Genomic DNA, 24203 nt, shown 5'->3' with positions numbered 1-24203 from the left:
CTGGGTCAGGATTTTATACATTTTCCTCCACTGGAAATTCAGAAACAGGCAAGAGGGTAAGTAAGGCGTAACTGCAAAGACCGACGGGAGCTGCAAACACAGAGAACTTTGCTCGGCGACTCCCTCTGAGGTTCTGTTCTTGCTGACAGATTCAATCTGTCTGTGGTGGCATTGGATACCGAGGCTTGAGCCTCATTACTCCACGTTCTCTGGTTCAGTATATTGTCGCAGATTTAGAAAGCTTCTTGATCTGTGTTACCACAGTTGCGTTGGTTTCAGAGGGTCAGCTATGGTAACTGCAGCCTTATAAAGCAAGCTGCCAGCGCCCAAAATAACCACAGAGAGCAGAAAGGGCAGGAGAGACAGAAAACCTGGACCGTAGTGAAAACCCGGCACGGTTTGAGCAGAATCCTTACAGAACTACAGCCTGAAACCCTCTAAAAGCCTGTCCTGTTTCCCCACAACATCGCAGAAGGTATGAAGCACCACAACACCAGTAGCATAGTGCAAATCTCCCAGAGGGGGGGAAGCAGCAGTATAAAGGAAAGGTATACAGGGATATACCAAATAAGTAAACATGGGAAGGATGTTGATCCAGGGAGTAATCTGACTGCCAATTCTTGGCGTCAGGAAGGAATTTATTTTGCCCCTTATGAGATATCTTTGGATGATATGACACTGGGGATTTTTGTTTGCCTTTCTCTGGATCAATAAGTATAGATATAGGATAAAGTATCTGTTGTCTAAATTTAGCATAGGTTGGACTTGATGGACGCATGTCTTTTTCCAACCTCATCTACTATGTAATATGTAACTACTATGTAACTATGTAACTGTGTAACTATAGTGGATGAATCTAGGAAGTATTGAGTTCAACCTGTAGATTTTACAGGCATACCCCACATTAACGTACGCAATGGGGGACCGGAGCATGTATGTAAAGCGAAAATGTACTTAAAGTGAAGCACTACCTTTTTCCCACTTATCGATGCATGTACTGTACTGCAAATCGATATATACGTGCATAACTGATGTAAATAACGCGTTTGTAACAGGCTCTATAGTCTCCCCGCTTGCGCACAGCTTCGGTACAGGTAGGGAGCCGGTATTGCTGTTCAGGACGTGCTGACAGGCGCATGCGTGAGCTGCCGTTTGCCTATTGGGCGATATTTACTTACTCGCGAGTGTACTTAAAGTGAGTGTCCTTAAAGCGGGGTATGCCTGTACTGTAGATTTTCAGATCCGTATTAATGTATGTATGTATGCATGTCTTTATTTATATAACGCCATTAATGTACATAGCGTTTCACAGTAGTAATACATATGGTAATCAAATAAATAACAGATAATATAAATAACAGATCATGGGAATAAGTGCTTTAGACATAAAAGTAACATTAAGGAAGAGGAGTCCCTGCCCCGAGGAGCTTACAGTCTAATTGGTAGGTAGGGAGAACGTACAGAGACAGTAGGAGGGAGTTCTGGTAAGTGCGTCTGCAGTGTGCCAAGCTTTATGTATCATGTGTCCAGAATATCACAGTGCTATTCATATGCTTCTTTAAGCAAGTGTGTCTTAAGGTGGGTCTTAAAGGTGGATAGAGAGGGTGCTAGTCGGGTACTGAGGGGAAGGGCATTCCAGAGGTGTGGGGCAGTCAGTGAAAAAGGTTTAAGGCGGGAGAGGGCTTTAGATACAAAGGGGGTAGAAAGAAGACATCCTTGAGAAGAACGCAAGAGTCTGGATGGTGCATAACGAGAAATTAGGGCTGAGATGTAAGGAGGGGTAGAAGAGTGTAAAGCTTTAAAAGTGAGGAGAAGAATGGAGTGTGAGATGCGGGATTTGATCGGAAGGCCGGAGAGGGATTTCAGGAGGGGAGACACTGAGACAGATTTAGGAAAGAGTAGAGTGAATCTGGCAGCAGCATTTAGGATAGATTGTAGGGGAGACAGGTGAGAGGCAGGAAGGCCGGACAGTAGGAGGTTACAGTAATCAAGACGGGAGAGAATGAGGGCCTGAGTCAGAGTTTTAGCAGTCGAGCAACAGAGGAAAGAGCGTATCTTTGTTATATTGTGGAGGAAAATGCGACAGGTTTTAGAAATGTTTTGAATGTGAGGGGCGAATGTGAGAGAGGAGTGGAGTGTGACCCCTAGGCAGCGTGCTTGGGCTACTGGGTGAATGATCGTAGTTCCAACAGTAATGTGGAAGGAGGTAGTAGGGTCAGATTTGGGAGGAAGTATGAGGAGCTCTGTTTTAGCCATGTTGAGTTTAAGGCGGCGGATGGCCATCCAGGATGATATAGCAGAGTGACATTCAGAAACTTTGGTTTTTACAGCAGGTGTAAGGTCGGGTGCTGAAAAGTATATTTGTGTGTCGTCAGCATAGAGGTGATAATTAAACCCAAAAGATGTTATTAGGTCACCTAGAGAGAGTGTGTACAGAGAAAAGAGAAGAGGTCCCAGACAGTGCCCTGGGGTACCCCCACAGAGGGATCAATAGAGGAGGAGGAGATGTTAGCAGAAGAGACACTGAAAGTACGATGGGAGAGGTAGGTTGAGATTCAGGCTAGAGCATTGAAGCAATGAAATTGGGCTGTAGCTACCACAACATAAAGGGTCCTTACCCTCTTTAGGATTCACCACTATATTGGCTTTCGTCATCTGTGGGGGGGATTTGTTTTCGGCATAGGGGGTGATGGGGCTGGCGCCGGAGAAGCTTCCAGTAAGGGCAGTTCAGGGGTAAAACCCACCTGGAGTATGTCCAGACGGGTAAAAATGTCCTGAAGTCGGCTTGAAATAAGTGCCAGCTGTGGGGGGATTTGTTTTCCGCTAAGAAAATCGTTGAATAAATCCAATAAACATGGCCCTAGGATTCCTATAAAAATGTTATAATACAAATTTGAAAAACTATCTGGGCCTTTGACGGCTTCAGTGAGGTAACCGCCCTCACTAACAGCTATCTGGGTTATTTTTGCATTTAAAGTTTTACGATCTTCCTCTGTCAGTTTTGGGAGGTTATAGTGTCTCAGATAGTCCCCCCCCTCTGTGAGCCACCGCCACCCCCCCCCCCTGCCCCGTGCACACCCTTTCCGCTCCATCAGTGGATAGAGTGGGGGCTGCTCCGGGCGGGAGACTCAGACTGACCCCCCTTGTTACTCCGTACCTCTGCCGGGGGGGGGGGGCGAGTATTCAGTAGGGAGGAGGGGGGGGGGGGCAGAATAGCACACACTGACACACGTGCACACACGCACACACGTAGTGACACACAAACATACACGCAGATTCGCGCGCAGTCACACGCGCTTAGGCACACTTGCAGTCACACACACACACGCCTGCGCGCGCACACACACGCAGTTGCACACACACATGCAGTAACACCCGCAGTCACACGCACATGAAGTCATACACGCAGTCACACACGTGCAAGTGCAGTCACGCACACTCGCACACGCATGTACAGAGTCGCACACGCAATCGCACACACATGCACAAGCGCACAAACGTGCACGCACATGCAGTAACACACACGCAGTTGCAAGCACATGCAGTCACACGCGCAAGTGCAGTCACGCACACAGTCACATACGCACACGCACACAGTCACACACACACGCGCAGTGACACATGCACACGCAGTCATACACGCACGTAGTCGCGCATGCAGTCAGTCACACACACGCAGTCACACATGCATACACAGTGTCACACGCACACACCGTAACGTGTGTGTATGTATGTATGTATGTGTATGTATATATAGAGGGTTCTGTAGGAGCTCCAATGCTATGTCCTTTAGCGTCCAATCAACTCCGGGGTTCTTTGTTTGCCTTTCTCTGGATCAATAAGTAAGTATAGATATAGGATATAGTATGTCGTCTAAATTTAGCATAGGTTGAACTTGATGGACATATGTCTTTTTTCAACCTCATCTACTATGTAACTATGTAACTACTGTATGTAACTGTGTAACTATAGTGGATGAATCTAGGAAGTATTGAGTTCAACCTGTTAGCCAGGATTTTACTGTAGCTTTTCAGATCCGTATTAAGCAATGAAATTGGGCTGTAGCTACCACAACATAAAGGGTCCTTACCCTCTTTAGGAATCACCACTATATTGGCTTTCGTCATCTGTGGGGGGGATTTGTTTTCCGATATGAAAATCGTTGAATAAATCCAATAAACATGGCCCTAGGATTCCTATAAAAATGTTATAACACAAATTTGAAAAACTATCTGGGCCTTTGACGGCTTCAGTGAGGTAACCGCCCTCACTAACAGCTATCTGGGTTATTTTTGCATTTAAATTTTACGGTCTTCCTCTGTCAGTTTTGTTAGGTTATAGTGTCTCAGATAGTCCCCCCCTCTGTGAGCCGCTGAACCCCCCTCTCCCCCGTGCACAGCCTTTCCACTCCACCAGGGGATAGAGTGGGGGCTGCTCCGGGCGGGGGACTCAGACTGACCCCCCTTGTTACTCCGTACCTCTGCCGGGGGGGGGGGGCGAGTATTCAGTAGAGAGGGGGGGGGGGGGGCAGAATAACACACACTGACTGACACACGCGCACACGCACACACGCACACACGTAGTGACACACAAACATACACGCAGAGTCGCACGCAGTCACACGCGTGTAGGCACACTTGCAGTCACACACGCGCGCACACACGCAGTCACGCACGCACATGCAGTAACACACGCACATGCAGTCATAAACGCAGTCACACACGTGCAAGTGCAGTCACGCACACTCGCACACGCATGTACACAGTCGCACACGCATGTACAAGCGCACAAACGTGCACGCACATGCAGTAACACACACGCACATGCAGTTGCAAGCACATGCAGTCACACACGCGCAAGTGCAGTCACATACGCACACGCGCAGTGACACATGCACACACAGTCACACACACGTAGTCGCGCATGCAGTCAGTCACACACACGCAGTCACACATGCATACACAGTGTCACACGCACACACCGTAATGTATGTATGTATGTATGTATGTATTTTATGTCCCTTAGCGTCCAATCATATGTACAGAGGAAACCATACAGGGGAGATATGATAATTAAAGATGCAATTCTCAAGTCCCAATGTAATTTGAATTAACACATTAATCCCTGGAAGTGTTGGTGAGGGTATCATCCATTCTCCTCTCCTTAGGGAATTCCATAACATATAAGGGTACTCACTGTTACTCCCCTGCAGGTCCACAGGTGTGCAACCGCATCCGGAATCCGAGAGTGGGAAGGAAGTGTTGTGTGTGGTGCACAGTGGCATATAGGTATGTATGTATGTATATGTATATATATATGTATCAGAACATAGCCGTGTCAGTCCAGTTGCAATAGTGCAGAATAAATGAGTTCTTCAGTATTAGGTGATAACTTTTTATTTGGACTAACAATTTATGTCATAGGACAAGCTTTCGAGAGTTCTCTCTTCCTCAGGTCAGCAATACTGGTTTACAAGGGAATCTATGGCTAAAACAGTGTAGAAAAAAAAAAAAAACAGGTTTGTACTGTAGATAAGGAAGGGTGTTAAAGCCAGTGGAGGGTGACAGGAAATGGTGTGGGAGGGGGAGGTGATGCTGGGGGGTGGGGGTGAAGGTTTAAAAAAATTGACAGAGCCTTTTGGAGAACAAAAAAATCCGGTTTTGAATTCCAATAATAAAATGTAAGTTTAATCACACAGTACAATCAAATGGCCCCGAAAATCAGGCAAATATTTCATAAATATTGGTCCATTCTTCTTAGGGACACTACATGATCTCAAATTCTCCGGCCTAAACCTTCTATTCTTTTTAGAAAAGCAGCTTATTTAAAATCTAGATTAGCGCCCAGTTGTCCCCTGGGGCATGTCAAGTCAGGCCTGGCACATAGTACCAAGGGCTTCTATACCTGTGCAGCATGCACAGCCTGTAAGTTTAGTGTAAGGCCTGTTCTATACAAGATGCAGCCGTGTGTTCCTATGCGAACGCGCGTGCACGTGCCGCATGCTTTTCATGTGTATAGTGTCGGGAGCTGCAGGTAAGTGTGTGTGTGTGTGTGTGTGTTGTGTGAGTGTAACGGGAGTGTAAGAAAGATTTTTAAAATAAAATAAAAAGTTTAATAATTTTTTTGTTGTTGTGTGTATGCACTTGTTTACCCCCCCCCCCCCCCCCCCACACACACACACACACACACACACACACACACACACACACACACACACACACACACACACACACACACACACACACACACACATACACACATACTGTACATTTGAGCGCAGGCAGCGGCGCGAAAAGATGCATGTCTTCATCTTCGCCGCTGTCTGTCGGCTCCCCTCTCCCTGCCGTGCGCACACGCGGCCCTTCTATAGAAAGGCTGACTAACGTCACCCAACTGAAATTCCGCGCACGGCGTCGCACGCGCACGGCACTATAGAACGTGCTTAAGTCAGACTACATTTATGTCTAACGTTACGTCCAAAATTTATAAGATTAACTTTTACATCAATTGCCATACAACTTTTGTGATCTATCTGCTGCGATGTCCCTGTTGCCTACAGTATGTGGGGCGCACGGGGAGATCGTTCCAGAGGCGCATCTATGAGCACATATATAACATTAGGAAGGGACTTGCAACGCACAGTGTTTTGCATCACTTTTTGGTTCATCATAGCCAAAACCCCACTCCCCGCCCTCTACCCCCATCCGCCCTCTAAACCCATCCTCCCTCCCTCCTTGTCCCTGCATCCTCTCTTCTTCCTCTCACCCCCATTCTCTCCCTTCCCTCTCTCCCCATCCTCCCTCTCCCCCCACTCCCTCCTTTCTTCCCCTCCCCCCACTCCCTCTCCATCTCTTCCTTCCCTACTCCCTTTGCATCCTAACCCCCCCTCACTCCCTTTCCATCCTCTCCCCCCCACTCTCTTCATCCTCTCTCCCCACCCCCACAGCCTCTCCATCCTCTCGCCACTCCCAATGCTTCTCCATTTTCTCTTCCTCACTCCCTCTCCATCCTCTCTCTCCACCCCCACTCCCTCCTCTTTCCCCACCCCAACTCCCTCTCCACCCTCTCTCCCCCTTTTGCTTTTTTTCCCTCTCCCCCCCATCCTCCCTCTCCTCTCTCTCCCCCCATCCTCCCTCTCCTCTCCCCCCATCCTCCCTCTCCTCTGTCGTTGTTTGCAAATGGAAGATAAGAGCAAACACTGGTCATAGATAATGAGAGTTTATTGTAGTTTTACTGAATGATCATACAGGAGCGTCACAAGAAACTCTGCAAGGGGAGGCCCATGCAGCCTTTTTATATACACATGAGTTTCTTTGTCTAAAACAAGTTGCTAGGTAGAATATAACATATCCTCCTTATTCTAAACCAATCATTATAAAGGTCGCTAAATAAGTAAAAACTGGATTAAAACATTTTAATACAATGAACAAGGAAAGAAGGTCTATTAAAGATACATTTTTATCTGTAAGTCTGTTCCCTGCAGAATATGTGTTTCTCACTCATTTCTGGGCATTGAGCCATAGGCCGACTGGCCTTGAGTTCTTCTGGTAGCCAAACTGATACACTCGCAACAGACACAAACTGATACACTCGCAACAGACACATTCTTTCACACACGAAGGATTGCAGGAACACAGCGTGAGACACAAGACACAGAGACTTAGGCCCGGGCCATAGAGGGCTGAGGAGTTCCGAGCCACGCTGACGCTTCAGATCAGAGCATTTTATAATAAATTCGCCCCATACCCCCATTGACGAACTTCGAAAAACTCTGTCGGGCAGAAACCGACACTAAGGGACTCATATCTACGATATACAGAGAGGTAATCGAACCTGCATCTTCAAGGCAACAAATGCCATCATTCCGTACGCAATGGGAAAGGGACCTTGGGGAGACCTTGGAGGACGAAGAATGGAATACTATATTTTTAGGAGCCGCAAAAAGCTCGATGTGCACCACACTGAAGGAGAACGCATATAAAGTTCTTATGAGATGGTACCTCACCCCACTCAAATTATCTAAGTTTATACCAGGGTCCTCTCCACTGTGCCCTAAACAATGTGGAGGAACAGCAGACCTGTTACATATGCTGTGGTCCTGCCCGCGGATATCCCCGATATGGGAAAAGATCAGAAATTGGATCCAGAGAATATTTGATCTCACTATTCCCCCAGACCCGTGGCTGTTTCTCCTAAACAGACCCCTAAAGGGCCTATCAAAGTCAAACAACAAACTAATTACACATTTTGCAATAGCCACGCGGTGCGAGATCGCAGCATTATGGAAACGCCCCGATATTCCAATTATCCCAAAGATTCGGAATCGTATTTGGTTAACCTGCCAGATGGAAAAGCTAACAAACTTAGTTAATGATACTGGTGTCAATTATCTAAAAGGTTGGGCCCCTTGGCTAGCTCAGACAGATATCCCCGGGGTAGAGCGTGACACAATTTGGCTATAATAGTAATAGATGCGTTCTCCTTGGGTAGAGTGAAAACCAAGTTCCCATTCGGATCATCACTCCCCCTTTTGATCAACTACTTATATTTTCACATAATCCACTATGATGATCCACAGCTCATGAGCCATTTCGGTGGACTCCAGAAACCGTCGCATCCTCATCTTATAAGCCCCCCCTTCCCTCTCTCCGTCCCCCTTTACCCTCCCCTCCCTTTTTTTTATTTTTTTATTATTATTTATCCTTACCCTTGTTTACAACAATGATCATTTTACCCATGATACACATAACATGAATTACGATCTCTACCCACGCGGTTGAGTAGGGCTCAAAATACCGCGTGGACTTGATAGGTATGTTATGCTTATGTTATAGTCCATTTTAAGCTACCCTGTTCACTACGCATTTGATTTGTTTTTCATGTATACTATGCATTTACCCACTAATAAAATACAAGTTATAAAAAAAAACATTTTAATACAATGAACAAGGAAAGAAGGTCTATTAAAGATACATTTTTATCTGAAAGTCTGTTCCCTGCAGAATATGTGTTTCTCACTAATTTCTGGGCATTGAGCCATAGGCCGACTGGCCTTGAGTTCTCCTGGTAGTCAAACTGATACACTCGCAACAGACACATTCTTTCACACACGAAGGATTGCAGGAACAAAGCGCGAGACACAAGACACAGAGACTTATGAAGACAAAGACAGACACAATGGAGACGAAATGGATTCTGTTCACCACCAACAACCTCATCTCCAGAGACCCCCCTGTCCATTTCATCCATATGTAATCCATTGCTACAGTATGTTCATTTCAATAATATTAGATGAACACCTCCCTCTCCCCCCATCCTCTCCCTCCTCCCCCCATCCTCACTTATCCCTCTCCCACATCCTCTATCCTCCGCCCATTCTCTCTCTCTCCCCCCACACCCTCTCCACCCTCTCTCCCCACTCCCTCTCCATCCTCTCTTCTCCCTCTCCCCCCATTCCCTCTCCTCCCTCTCCCTCTCACTCCTTCTCCATCTCTCCCCCTCCCTCTCCATCCTTTCTTCTCCCTCTCCATCCTCTCGCTCTCCATCCTCTCTCCACCCTCTCCATCCTCTCCACCATCTCCATCCTTTCTCCCCCCCACTACCTCTCCATCTCTCCACCCTCTCTCTCCCCCCACTCCCTCGCCACCCTGTCTCCCCCCCACTCCGTCACCACCCTGTCTCCCCCCCACTCCCTCACCACCCTGTTTCCCCCCCACTCCCTCGCCCCACTGTCTCCCCCCCAATCCCTCGCCACCCTGTCTCCCCCCCACTCCCTCGCCACCCTGTCTCCCCCCCACTCCCTCGCCACCCTGTCGCCCCCCCACTCCCTTGCCACCCTGTCTCCCCCCCACTCCCTCGCCATCCTGTATCACCCCCACTCCCATGCCATCCTGTATCACCCCCCACATCCTCGCCACCCTGTCTCCCCCCCACTCCCTCGCCACCCTGTCTCCCCCCCACTCCCTCGCCACCCTGTCTCCCCCCCCACTCCCTCGCCACCCTGTCTCCCCCCCACTCCCTCGCCACCCTGTCTCACCCCCCCCCACTCCCTCACCACGCTGTCTCCTCCCCACACCCTCGCCATGCTGTCTCCCCCCCACTCACTCGCCACCCTGTCTCCCCTCCACTCCCTCTCCCCCCACTCCCTCGCCATTCTGTCTCCCCCCACTCCCTCACCACCCTGTCTCCCCCACACACCCTCGCCACCCTATCTCCCCCACACTCCCTCGCCACCCTGTCTCCCCCCCCACTCCCTCATCACCCAGTCTCCCCCCCACTCCCTCGCCATGCTGTCTTCCCCCCACTCCCTCGCCACCCTGTCTCCCCCCCACTCCCTCGCCACCCTGTCTCCCCCCCACTCCCTCACAATCCTGTCTCCCCCCCACTCCCTTGCCACCCTTTCTCCCCCCACTCCCTCTCCATCCTGTCTCCCCCCCACTCCCTCGCCACCCTGTCTCCCCCCCACTGCCTCGCCACCCTGTCTCCCCCCCACTCCCTCGCCACCCTGTCTCCCCCCCACTCTCTCGCCACCCTGTCTCCCCCCCACTCACTCTCCATCCTGTCTCCCCCCCACTCACTCTCCATCCTGTCTCCCCCCCATCCTGTCTCCCCCCACTCCCTCTCCATCCTGTCTCCCCCCCCACTCCCTCGCCATCCTGTATCACCCCCACTCCCATGCCATCCTGTATCACCCCCACTTCCTCGCCACCCTGTCTCCCCCCCACTCCCTCGCCACCCTGTCTCCCCCCCACTCCCTCGCCACCCTGTCTCCATCCCACTCCCTCGCCACCCGGTCTCCCCCCACTCCCTCGCCCCACTGTCTCCCCCCCAATCCCTCGCCACCCTGTCTCCCCCCCACTCCCTCGCCACCCTGTCTCCCCCCCACTCCCTCGCCACCCTGTCGCCCCCCCACTCCCTTGCCACCCTGTCTCCCCCCCACTCCCTCGCCATCCTGTATCACCCCCACTCCCATGCCATCCTGTATCACCCCCCACATCCTCGCCACCCTGTCTCCCCCCCACTCCCTCGCCACCCTGTCTCCCCCCCACTCCCTCGCCACCCTGTCTCCCCCCCCACTCCCTCGCCACCCTGTCTCCCCCCCACTCCCTTGCCACCCTGTCTCACCCCCCCCCACTCCCTCACCACGCTGTCTCCTCCCCACACCCTCGCCATGCTGTCTCCCCCCCACTCACTCGCCACCCTGTCTCCCCTCCACTCCCTCTCCCCCCACTCCCTCGCCATTCTGTCTCCCCCCACTCCCTCACCACCCTGTCTCCCCCACACACCCTCGCCACCCTGTCTCCCCCACACTCCCTCGCCACCCTGTCTCCCCCCCCACTCCCTCATCACCCAGTCTCCCCCCCACTCCCTCGCCATGCTGTCTTCCCCCCACTCCCTCGCCACCCTGTCTCCCCCCCACTCCCTCGCCACCCTGTCTCCCCCCCACTCCCTCACAATCCTGTCTCCCCCCCACTCCCTTGCCACCCTTTCTCCCCCCACTCCCTCTCCATCCTGTCTCCCCCCCACTCCCTCGCCACCCTGTCTCCCCCCCACTGCCTCGCCACCCTGTCTCCCCCCCACTCCCTTGCCACCCTGTCTCCCCCCCACTCTCTCGCCACCCTGTCTCCCCCCCACTCACTCTCCATCCTGTCTCCCCCCCACTCACTCTCCATCCTGTCTCCCCCCCATCCTGTCTCCCCCCACTCCCTCTCCATCCTGTCTCCCCCCCCACTCCCTCGCCATCCTGTATCACCCCCACTCCCATGCCATCCTGTATCACCCCCACTTCCTCGCCACCCTGTCTCCCCCCCACTCCCTCGCCACCCTGTCTCCCCCCCACTCCCTCGCCACCCTGTCTCCATCCCACTCCCTCGCCACCCGGTCTCCCCCCACTCCCTCGCCACCCTGTCTCCCCCCCACTCCCTTGCCACCCTGTCTCCCCCCCACTTCCTCGCCACCCTGTCTCTCCCCCACTCCCTCGCCACCCTGTCTCCCCCCCACTCCCTCGCCACCCTGTCTCCCCCCCACTCCCTTGCCACCCTGTCTCCCCCCCACTCCCTCGCCACCCTGTCTCCCCCCCACTCCCTCGCCACCCTGTCTCCCCCCCCCCACTCCCTCGCCACGCTGTCTTCCCCCCACTCCCTCGCCATGCTGTGTCCCCCCCAGTCCCTCGCCATGCTGTCTTCCCCCCACTCCCTTGCCACCCTGTTTCCCCCCCACTCCCTCACCACCCTGTCTCCCCCCCCCACTCCTTCGCCATGCTGTCTCCCCCCCCACTCCCTCGCCACCCTGTCTCCCCCCCACTCCCTCACCACCCTGTCTCCCCACCACTCCCTCGCCACCCTGTCTCCCCCACACACCCTCGCCACCCTGTCTCCCCCCCCCTCCCTCGTCATCCTATCTCCCCCCCCACTCCCTCGTCATCCTGTCTCCCCCCTCACTCCCTCGTCATCCTGTCTCCCCCCCTACTCACTCTCCATCCTGTCTCCCCCCCCATCCTGTCTCCCCCCACTCCCTCTCCATCCTGTCTCCCCCCCCACTCCATCGCCATCCTGTATCACCCCCACTCCCATGCCATCCTGTATCACCCCCCACTTCCTCGCCACCCTGTCTCCCCCCCACTCCCTCTCCCCCCACTCCCTCGCCATTCTGTCTCCCCCCACTCCCTCACCACCCTGTCTCCCCCACACTCCCTCGCCACCTGTCTCCCCCACACTCCCTCGCCACCCTGTCTCCCCCCCACTACCTCGTCACCCGGTCTCCCCCCCACTCCCTCGCCACGCTGTCTTCCCCCCACTCCCTCGCCACCCTGTCTCCCCCCCCCACTCCCTCGCCACCCTGTCTCCCCCCCACTCCCTCGCCACCCTGTCTCCCCCCCACTCCCTCACAATCCTGTCTCCCCCCCACTCCCTTGCCACCCTGTCTCCCCCCCACTCCCTCGCCACCCTGTCTCCCCCCCACTCACTCTCCATCCTGTCTCCCCCCCACTCACTCTCCATCCTGTCTCCCCCCCATCCTGTCTCCCCCCACTCCCTCTCCATCCTGTCTCCCCCCCCACTCCCTCGCCATCCTGTATCACCCCCACTCCCATGCCATCCTGTATCACCCCCACTTCCTCGCCACCCTGTCTCCCCCCCACTCCCTCGCCACCCTGTCTCCCCCCCACTCCCTCGCCACCCTATCTCCATCCCACTCCCTCGCCACCCCGGTCTCCCCCCCACACCCTCGCCACCCCGGTCTCCCCCCCACTCCCTCGCCACCCTGTCTCCCCCCCCACTCCTTCGCCACCCTGTCTCTCCCCCACTCCCTCGCCACCCTGTCTCCCCCCCACTCCCTTGCCACCCTGTCTCCCCCCCACTCCCTCGCCACCCTGTCTCCCCCCCACTCCCTCGCCACCCTGTCTCCCCCCCACTCCCTCGCCACGCTGTCTTCCCCCCACTCCCTCGCCATGCTGTCTCCCCCCCAGTCCCTCGCCATGCTGTCTTCCCCCCACTCCCTTGCCACCCTGTCTCCCCCCCCACTCCCTCGCCACCCTGTCTCCCCCCACTCCCTCGCCATTCTGTCTCCCCCCACTACCTCGCCACCCTGTCTCCCCCACACTCCCTCGCCACCCTGTCTCCCCCACACTCCCTTGCCACCCTGTCTCCCCCCCCACTCCTTCATCACCCTGTCTCCCCCCCCTCTCCCTCGTCATCCTGTCTCCCCCCCATTCCCTTGTCATCCTGTCTCCCCCCCCACTCCCTTGCCACCCTGTCTCCCCACCACTCCCTCGCCAGCCTGTCTCCCCCACACACCCTCGCCACCCTGTCTCCCCCCACTCCCTCGCCATTCTGTCCCCCCCCACTACCTCGCCACCCTGTCTCCCCCACACTCCCTCGCCACCCTGTCTCCCCACCACTCCCTCGCCACCCTGTCTCCCCCACACACCCTCGCCACCCTGTCTCCCCCCCTCCCTCGTCATCCTATCTCCCCCCCCACTCCCTCGTCATCCTGTCTCCCCCCTCACTCCCTCGTCATCCTGTCTCCCCCCCACTCACTCTCCATCCTGTCTCCCCCCCATCCTGTCTCCCCTCACTCCCTCTCCATCCTGTCTCCCCCCATCCTGTCTCCCCCCCACTCCCTCTCCATCCTTTCTCCCCCCCACCCCCTCCATCCTGTCTCCCCCCGACTTCCTCTCCTTCCTGTCTCCCCCCTCACTCCCTCTCCATCCTCTCTCCACCATCCTGTCTCCCCCCCCACTCCCTCTCCATCCTGTCTCCCCCCCCATCCTGTCTCCCCCCACTCCCTCTCCATCCTGTCTCCCCCCCCACTCCTTCACCATCCTGTATCACCCCAACTCCCATGCCATCCTGTATCACCCCCCACTCCCTCGCCATCCTGTCTCCCCCCCCACTCCCTTGCCATCCTGTCTCCCCCCCCCACTCCCTCGCCATCCTGTCTCCACCCCCACTCCCTTGCCATCCTGTCTCCCCCCCACTCCCTCGCCATCCTGTCTCCCCCCCACTCCCTCGCCATCCTGTCTCCCCCCCACCACTCCCTCGCCATCCTGTCTCCCCCCCACCACTCCCTCGCCATCCTGTCTCCCCTCCACTCTCTCGCCATCCTGTCTCCCCCCACACCCTCGCCATCCTGTCTCCCCCCCACTCCCTTGCCATCCTGTCTCCCCCCCACTCCATCGCCATCCTGTCTCCCCCCCACTCCCTCGCCATCCTGTCTCCCCCCCACTCCCTCGCCATCCTGTCTCCCCCCCACTCCCTCGCCATCCTGTCTCCCCCCCCACTCCCTCGCCACCCTGTCTCCCCACCACTCCCTCGCCACCCTGTCTCCTCCCCACTCCCTCGCCATCCTGTCTCCCTCCCAATCCCTCTCCAACCTGTCTCCCCCCCACTCCCTCTCCATCCTGTCCCCCCCCCACTTCCTCTCCATCCTGTCTCCCGCCACTCCCTCTCTATCCTGCCTCCCGCCACTCCCTCTCCATCCTGTCTCCCCCCCATACCTCTCCATCCTGTCTCCCCCCATCCCTCTCCATCCTGTCTCCCCCATCCCTCTCCATCCTGTCTCCATCCCCGTCCTTCTCCATCCTGTCTCCCCCCCATCCTTCTCCATCCTGTCTCCCCCCCATCCTTCTCCATTCTGTCTCCCCCCCATCCTTTCTCCCCTCACTCCCTCTTCATCCTGTCCCCCCCCACTACCTCCCCATCCTCGTCACTCCATCCCCATCCTCCCCCCACTCCCTCCCCATCCTCCCCCACTCCCTCGCCATCCTCCCCCCCACTTCCCCCACTCAACCAACTCCCTCGCCATCCTCCCCCCCAATCTCCCCTCTCCCTCGCCATCCTCCACCCCATTCTCTCGCCATCCTCCCCCCCACTCCCTCGCCATCCTCCCCCCACTCCCTCGCCATCCTTCCCCCCACTCCCTCGCCATCCTTCCCCCTATTCCCTCGCCATCCTCCCCCCAATCCCTCGCCATCCTCCCTCCAATCCCTCACCATTCTCTCCCCACTCCCTCGCCATCCTCCCCCACTCCCTTGCCATCCTCCCCCCCACTCTGTCACCATCCTCCCCCCCACTCCCTCGCCATCCTCCCCCCCACTCCCTTGCCATCCTCCACCCCACTCCCCCAACTTCCTCGCCATCCTCCCCAACACTCCCCCCACTTCCCCCACTCCCTCGCCATCCTCCCCCCCACTTCCCCCACTCCCTCACCATCCACTCCCTCTCCCTCCTCCCCCCCACTCCCCTGCCATCCAATCCCTCTCCATCCTCCCTCCCCCCTACCCATCCTCCCTCCCTCGACCCCCTACTCCCTCCCCCCCACTACCTCGCCACCCTCCCCCCCACTCCCTCGCCATCCACTCCCTCTCCATCACTCCCCCAATCCCTCGCCATCCAAAGCCTCTTCATCCTCCCTCCCCCCGCCTCATCCTCCCTCCCCCTCCCCATCCTCCCTCCCTCGACCCCAGCCTCCCTCCCCCTACTCCCTTGCCATCCTCCCCCCACTCCCCCCCACTCCCTCGACATCCTCCCCCCCACTTCCCCCACTCCCTCGCCATCCTTCCCCCCACTTCCCCCACTCCCTCGCCATCCTCCCCCCCACTTCCCCCACTCCCTCGCCATCCTCCCCCCAATTCCCCCACTCCCTCGCCTTCCTCCCCCCCCCACTCCCTCGCATTCCTCTCCCCACTCCCTCACCATCCTCCCCCCACTCCCTCGCCATCCTCCCCCCCACTCCCTCGCCATCCTCCACCCCACTCCCTCGCCATTCTCCCCCCAATCCCTCGCCATCCTCCCCCCAATCCCTCACCATTCTCCCCCCACCCCTTCGCCATCCTCCCCCACTCCCTCGCCATCCTCCCCCCACTCCCTCTCCATCCTCCCCCCCACTCCCTCGCCATCCTCCCCCCCACTCCCTCGCCATCCTCCCCCCACTCCCCCCACTTCCTCGCCATCCTCCCCAACACTCCCCCCACTTCCCCCACTCCCTCGCCATCCTCCCCCCCACTTCTCCCACTCCCTCAACATCCACTCCCTCGCCATCCTCCCCACACTCCCTCGCCATCCTCCCCCCACTCCCTCTCCATCCTGTCTCCCCCCCACTCCCTCTCCATCCTGTCTCCAGCCACTCCCTCTCCATCCTGCCTCCCGCCACTCCCTCTCCATCCTGTCTCCCCCCCATACCTCTCCATCCTGTCTCCCCCATCCCTCTCCATCCTGTCTCCCCCATCCCTCTCCATCCTGTCTCCCCCCCATCCCTCTCCATCCTGTCTCCCTCCCCACTCCCTCCCCATCCTCCCTCGCCATCCTCCCCCCACTCCCTTGCCATCCTCCCCCACACTCCCCCCACTCACCCCACTCCCTCGCCATCCTCCCTCCCACTCTCCCCACTCCCTCGCCATCCTTCCCCCCACTCCCCCCACTCCCCCGCCATCCTTCCCCCCACTCCCTCGTCATCCTCCCCCACACTCCCCCCACTCCCTCGCCATCCTCCCCCCCACTCTCCCCACTCCCTCGCCATCCTTCCCCCCACTCCCCCGCCATCCTCCCCCCCACTCCCTCGCCATCCTTCCCCCCACTCCCCCCACTCCCTTGCCATCCTCCCCCCCTCTTCCCCCGCTCCATCGCTTCCTGTCTCCGCCCATTCCCTCTCCATCCTGTCTCCCCCCCACTCCCTCTCCATCCTGTCTCCCCCCACTCCCTCTCCATCCTGTCTCCCCCCCCATACCTCTCCATCCTGTCTCCCCCCATCCCTCTCCATCCTGTCTCCCCCATCCCTCTCCATCCTGTCTCCATCCCCATCCTTCTCCATCCTGTCTCCCCCCCATCCTTCTCCATCCTGTCTCCCCCCCTTCCTTCTCCATCCTGTCATCCCCCCATCCTTTCTCCCCTCACTCCCTCTTCATCCTGTCCCCCCCACTCCCTCCCCATCCTCCTCACTCCATCCCCATCCTCCCCCCACTCCCTCCCCATCCTCCCCCACTCCCTCCCCATCCTCCCCCACTCCCTCCCCATCCTCCCCCCCCACTCCCTCCCCATCCTCCCTCGCCATCCTCCCCACACTCCCTCGCCATCCTCCCCCCCACTCCCCCCACTCACCCAACTCCCTCACCATCCTCCCCCCCAATCTCCCCACTCCCTTGCCATCCTCCACCCCACTCTCTCGCCATCCTCCCCCCCACTCCCTCGCCATCCACCCCCCCATTCCCTCGCCATCTTACCACCCACTCCCTCACCATCCTCCCCCCCACTCCCTCGCCATCCTCCCCCCCACTCCCTTGCCATCCTCCCCCCCACACTCCCCCAACTTCCTCGCCATCCTCCCCAACACTCCCCCCACTCCCTCACCATCCTCCCCCCCCACTTCTCCCACACCCTCACCATCCACTCCCTCTCCATCCTCCCCCCCACTCCCCTGCCATCCAATCCCTCTCCATCCTCCCTCCCCCCTACCCATCCTCCCTCCCTCGACCCCCTACTCCCTCCCCCCTACTACCTCGCCATCCTCCCCCCCACTACCTCACCACCCTCCCCCCCACTCCCTCGCCATCTTCCCCCCACTCCCTCGCCATCCACTCCCTCTCCATCATTCCCCCAATCCCTCGCCATCCAAAGCCTCTTCATCCTCCCTCCCCCTGCCTCATCCTCCCTCCCTCTCCCCATCCTACCTCCCTCGACCCCAGCCTCCCTCCCCCTACTCCCTTGCCATCCTCCACCCAATCCCCCCCATTCCCTCGACATCCTCCCCCCCACTTCCCCCACTCCCTCGCCATCCTTCCCCCCACTTCCCCCACTCCCTCGCCATCCTCCCCCCCCACTTCCCCCACTCCCTCGCCATCCTCCCCCCCAATTCCCCCACTCCCTCGCCATCCTCCCCCCCCACTCCCTCGCATTCCTCCCCCCACTCCCTCACCATCCTCCCCCCACTCCCTCGCCATCCTCCCCCCCACTCCCTCGCCATCCTCCACCCCACTCCCTCGCCATTCTCCCCCCAATCCCTCGCCATCCTCCCCCCAATCCCTCTCCATCCTCCCCCCCACTCCCTCGCCATCCTCCCCCCCACTCCCTCGCCATCCTCCCCCCACTCCCTCTCCATCCTCCCCCCCACTCCCTCGCCATCCTCCCCCCCACTCCCTCGCCATCCTCCCACCACTCCCCCCACTTCCTCACCATCCTCCCCAACACTCCCCCCACTTCCCCCACTCCCTCGCCATCCTCCCCCCACTTCTCCCACTCCCTCACCATCCACTCCCTCGCCATCCTCCCCCCACTCCCTCGCATTCCTCCCCCCACTCCCTCTCCATCCTCTCCCCCACTCCCTCGCCATCCAATCCCTCTCAATCCTCCCTCCCCCCTACCAATCCTCCCTCTCTCGACCCCCTACTCCTTCCCCCCTACTACCTCGCCATCCTCCCACCCACTCCCTCGCCACCCTCCCCCCACTCCCTTGACATCCTCCCCCCCACTCCCTCGCCATCCACTCCCTCTCCATCATTCCCCCCAATCCCTCGCCATCCAAATGTCAGGGCGAGCTCACCACAAACGAGGCGGGACCGCGGTGCTGAGGTGGGATAGGATATAACGCAACCCACAGCCAGGAGGGCACGTCTTGTGAGTAGAGTGGTCAGGGAGTCCGAGTTGGGGCAGGAGAGGTTCGGATGGTAGAGGGTACTGTTCGCCAAGTCCGGGGTTAGAGAGAGAAACGTAATCATTACCGTTTGCTGGGTTCGGGATGCCAGAGGTGCGGAGAGTCGTATTGCCGTATGCCAAGTTCGGGATGCCAGAGGTGCGGGTAGTCGTAGAGGAAGCCGGTTCGGTACATGAGGAAGACTGCAAAACAAGACGGGACAAGACAGGACTACGGAGGCAGAGAGTGGTGAGAACAACTGGTTCTATGCTCAGCCGAAGTGGAGAAGAAGTGGTCTTAGAAAAGCGGGGACTCTGAAATGCTGGTTTAAGCAAAGATACATGGAAGACTGAAGGAATCTTCATTGAGGGTGGGAGGCGCAGGCGATAAGCCACAGGATTAATCCTCCTGACCACGGGAAAGGGACCGAGGAACTTGAGTGCTAGCTTCATGGTAGGAACCTTTAATCGGATATTCCTGGAAGAAAGCCAAACCCTGTCTCCTGGGACGAACTCCGGAACCTGGCGTCGAAGGCGGTCTGCCTGGAGTTTCTGTCTCCCTGTGGCCACCTTTACGTTCTCCTGAATCCTCGTCCATAAGTCTTTCAGCCGGGAGATGCGCTTGTCAACCGCTGGTACTCCTGAGGATAAAGGGGAGAAGGGTAAACGGGAAGGATGAAAACCACAATTTATGAAGAAGGGAGATTCTTGAGTGGAGTCATTGCGAAGGGAGTTAAGAGCAAACTCGGCCCAAGGAAGCAGATCCACCCAGTCATCCTGTGTATTGGTTATAAAACATCGAAGGTATTGTTCCAGGTTTTGGTTGGCCCTCTCCGTCTGCCCATTGGTCTGTGGGTGGTATCCCGAGGAGAATTGTAGTGAAATACCCAATTTTCGGGAAAAAGCTCGCCAAAATCTTGACACAAATTGGGACCCTCGATCAGAGACGATGGTTGAAGGCACTCCATGAAAGCGAAAAATTTCCTGGACGAAAACATCCGCAAGCCTGGAGGAATTCGGAAGCCCCCTCAAGGGAACAAGGTGCGTCTGTTTGGAAAAACGATCAATTACCACAAGAATCGTATTCATCCCTTTGGAGTTTGGGAGCTCTACGATGAAATCCATAGAAATATGGTTCCAGGGCCGGTCTGGAATGGGTAATGGGAGGAGAAGGCCTGCTGGTTTGACCCGGGGTACCTTGTTGCGGGCGCATGTGCCACACGCTTTTACAAATTCCTCTACATCCTTAGCCCTCTCTGGCCACCAGAAGGTACGTTGAACAAGGTCGTTGGTTTTCCGTATCCCTGGATGTCCTGCCGATTTAGAGGAATGGCACCACTCGAGAACTCTCTTGCGGTGTTGGGGTGCCATGTAGAGTCTTCCCTCCGGGACCTTGAGCCCCATCGGGGCCTGTGATTGCTCGGATTGGATCTTGTCCATGATATCAAAGGAGTTGGCGGACAGAATACATCTAGAGGGAATTATTGTCTCTAGCTGATCTTCAGACTTATCCTCAGCAGGGAACTGTCGAGACAGGGTGTCCGCCTTCAGATTTTTGGAGCCAGGAATGAAGGAGATGAGGAAATTGAACCATGAAAAGAATAGTGCCCAGCGGGCTTGTCGAGAGCTCAAACGACATGCCCCTTCTAAGTAGAGAAGGTTCTTATGGTCTGTGAGTATGGTTATGGGGGTCTCCGTGCCTTCTAAGAGGTGTCTCCACTCTTCTAATGCCAACTTGATAGCCAAAAGCTCCCGGTTCCCGACATCGTAATTCCGTTCTGCGGATGAGAATTTTTTCGAAAAGAAGGCACATGGGTGTAACCTGGCTAAGGGAGAAGTCCTTTGGGACAGGACAGCCCCAGCCCCGATGTCAAAGACATCTACCTCCAGGGTAAATGAAAGTTTCGGGTCTGGGTGGGTGAGAATAGGGGCAGACACAAAAGCCTTCTTTAGAAGATTAAATGCCCGTATGGCGGTCTCAGACCATGATGACGGATCTGCATCCTTCTTGGTGAGAGCAGTTATGGGAGATACCGTAGAAGAAAAATTGCGAATAAAGCGCCGGTAAGAGTTTGCAAACCCTAAAAAGCGTTGCACGGCTTTGAGGGTGGTCGGACGGGGCCAGTCCAAAATGGCCTTAAGTTTCTCTGGATCCATATTGAAGCCGGAGTCAGAGATAACGTATCCCAAAAATGCCACGGAGGTCAGATGGAACTGGCATTTCTCCAATTTCGCAAAGAGAAGATTCTCCCGGAGGCGTAACAGGACCTGTTGAACGTGTTTGATGTGTTCTTGAGTGGATTTAGAAAAAATCAGGATGTCATCTAGGTAGACGATAAGGAATGTGTTAAGAATGTCCCGAAAAATCTCATTGACGAAATCCTGAAAGACTGCTGGTGCGTTACACAGACCAAACGGCATGACCAGATATTCATAGTGGCCGTCATGGGTGTTAAAAGCAGTCTTCCACTCGTCCCCCTCACGTATCCTTACTAAATTGTAGGCACCTCTTAAATCCAGTTTGGAAAAGATAGTAGCTCCCTGAAGACGGTCGAAGAGTTCCGGTATCAAGGGCAACCTCCCCCCCACATCCCCCACTCCCTCGCCATCCTCCCCCCCACTTCCCCCACTCCCTCGCCATCCTCCCCCCCCAATTCCCCGACTCCCTCGCCATCCTCCCCCCCAGTCCCTCACATTCCTCCCCCCACTCCCTCGCCATCCTCCCCCACACTCCCTCGCCATCCTCCCCCCCACTCCCTCGCCATCCTCCCCCCCACTCCCTCGCCATCCTCCCCCCCACTCCCTCGCCATCCTCCCCCCAATCGCTCGCCACTCCCCCCAATCCCTCACCATTCTCCCCCCACCCCCTCGCCATCCTCCCCCCCACTCCCTCGCCATCCTCCCCCCACTCCCTCGCCATCCTCCCCCCACTCCCCCCACTTCCTCGCCATCCTCCCCAACACTCCCCTCACTTCCCCCACTCCCTCGCCATCCTCCCCCCCACTTCTCCCACTCCCTCGCCATCCTCCCCCCACTCCCTCGCCATCCTCCCCCCACTCCCTCTCCATCCTCCCCCCCACTCTCTCGCCATCCAATCCCTCTCAATCCTCCCTCCCCCCAACCCATCCTCCCTCCCTCGACCCCCTACTCCTTCCCCCCTACTACCTCACCATCCTCCCACCCTCCCCCCACTCCCTCGCCATCCTCCCCCCCACTCACTCGCCATCCACTCCCTCTCCATCATTCCCCCCAATCCCTCGCCATCCAAAGCCTCTTCATCCTCCCTCCCCCTCCCCATCCTCCCCTGACCCCATCCTCCCTCCCCCTACTCCCTTGCCATCCTCCCCCCACTCCCCCACTCCCTCGCCATCCTCCCCCCCACTCCCCCACTCCCTCGCCATCCTCCCCCCTACTTCCCCCACTCCCTCGCCATCCTCCCCCCCACTCCCTCGCCATCCTCCCCCCCTACTTCCCCCACTCCCTCGCCATCCTCCCCCCCACTTCCTCCACTCCCTCGCCATCCTCCCCCCCACTTCCCCCACTCCCTCGCCATCCTCCCCCCCACTTCCCCCACACTCCCTCGCCATCCTCCCCCCCACTCCCTCGCCATCCTCCCCCCCACTCCCTCGCCATCCTCCCCCCCACTCCCTCGCCATCCTCCCCCCAATCGCTCGCCACTCCCCCCAATCCCTCACCATTCTCCCCCCACCCCCTCGCCATCCTCCCCCCCACTCCCTCGCCATCCTCCCCCCACTCCCTCGCCATCCTCCCCCCACTCCCCCCACTTCCTCGCCATCCTCCCCAACACTCCCCTCACTTCCCCCACTCCCTCGCCATCCTCCCCCCCACTTCTCCCACTCCCTCGCCATCCTCCCCCCACTCCCTCGCCATCCTCCCCCCACTCCCTCTCCATCCTCCCCCCCACTCTCTCGCCATCCAATCCCTCTCAATCCTCCCTCCCCCCAACCCATCCTCCCTCCCTCGACCCCCTACTCCTTCCCCCCTACTACCTCACCATCCTCCCACCCTCCCCCCACTCCCTCGCCATCCTCCCCCCCACTCACTCGCCATCCACTCCCTCTCCATCATTCCCCCAATCCCTCGCCATCCAAAGCCTCTTCATCCTCCCTCCCCCTCCCCATCCTCCCCTGACCCCATCCTCCCTCCCCCTACTCCCTTGCCATCCTCCCCCCACTCCCCCACTCCCTCGCCATCCTCCCCCCCACTCCCCCACTCCCTCGCCATCCTCCCCCCTACTTCCCCCACTCCCTCGCCATCCTCCCCCCCACTCCCTCGCCATCCTCCCCCCCTACTTCCCCCACTCCCTCGCCATCCTCCCCCCCACTTCCTCCACTCCCTCGCCATCCTCCCCCCCACTTCCCCCACTCCCTCGCCATCCTCCCCCCCACTTCCCCCACTCCCTCGCCATCCTCCCCCCCACTTCCCCCACTCCCTCGCCATCCTCCCCCCCACTTCCCCCACTCCCTCGCCATCCTCCCCCCCACTTCCCCCACTCCCTCGCCATCCTCCCCCCCACTCTCTCGCCATCCTCCCCCCAATCGCTCGCCACTCCCCCCAATCCCTCACCATTCTCCCCCCACCCCCTCGCCATCCTCCCCCCCACTCCGTCGCCATCCTCCCCCCACTCCCTCGCCATCCTCCCCCCACTCCCCCCACTTCCTCGCCATCCTCCCCAACACTCCCCTCACTTCCCCCAATCCCTCGCCATCCTCCCCCCCACTTCTCCCACTCCCTCACCATCCACTCCCTCGCCATCCTCCCCCCACTCCCTCGCCATCCTCCCCCCACTCCCTCTCCATCCTCCCCCCCACTCTCTCGCCATCCAATCCCTCTCAATCCTCCCTCCCCCCTACCCATCCTCCCTCCCTCGACCCCCTACTCCTTCCCCCCTACTACCTCGCCATCCTCCCACCCTCCCCCCACTCCCTCGCCATCCTCCCCCCCACTCACTCGCCATCCACTCCCTCTCCATCATTCCCCCCAATCCCTCGCCATCCAAAGCCTCTTCATCCTCCCTCCCCCTCCCCATCCTCCCCCGACCCCATCCTCCCTCCCCTACTC

At 57.8% G+C, this 24203-nt stretch overlaps 1 protein-coding gene across 5 annotated transcripts in view; it reads left to right on the top strand.

Annotated features, from left to right (window-relative positions):
* Nucleotides 1-24203, top strand: part of LOC142466914 (uncharacterized) — a 608435-nt gene that overhangs the window by 554556 nt on the left and 29676 nt on the right. For 2 of the 5 annotated variants that reach the window (XM_075572529.1, XM_075572530.1), the window contains exons 2-3: nucleotides 282-475; nucleotides 5213-5288. The exons of 2 other annotated variants lie outside the window; for them this stretch is intronic. The gene's annotated coding sequence lies outside the window, so the exon portion shown is untranslated. The remainder of the gene's footprint in view (nucleotides 1-281; nucleotides 476-5212; nucleotides 5289-24203) is intronic. One more of the 5 variants, XM_075572532.1, reaches the window with a different exon arrangement.

Source organism: Ascaphus truei, chromosome 15, assembly GCF_040206685.1.
Source record: "Ascaphus truei isolate aAscTru1 chromosome 15, aAscTru1.hap1, whole genome shotgun sequence".
NCBI lineage: Eukaryota > Metazoa > Chordata > Amphibia > Anura > Ascaphidae > Ascaphus > Ascaphus truei.
The sequence above is the reverse complement of the archived record's forward strand: the minus strand, read 5'-3'. Positions and strand labels throughout refer to the sequence as shown.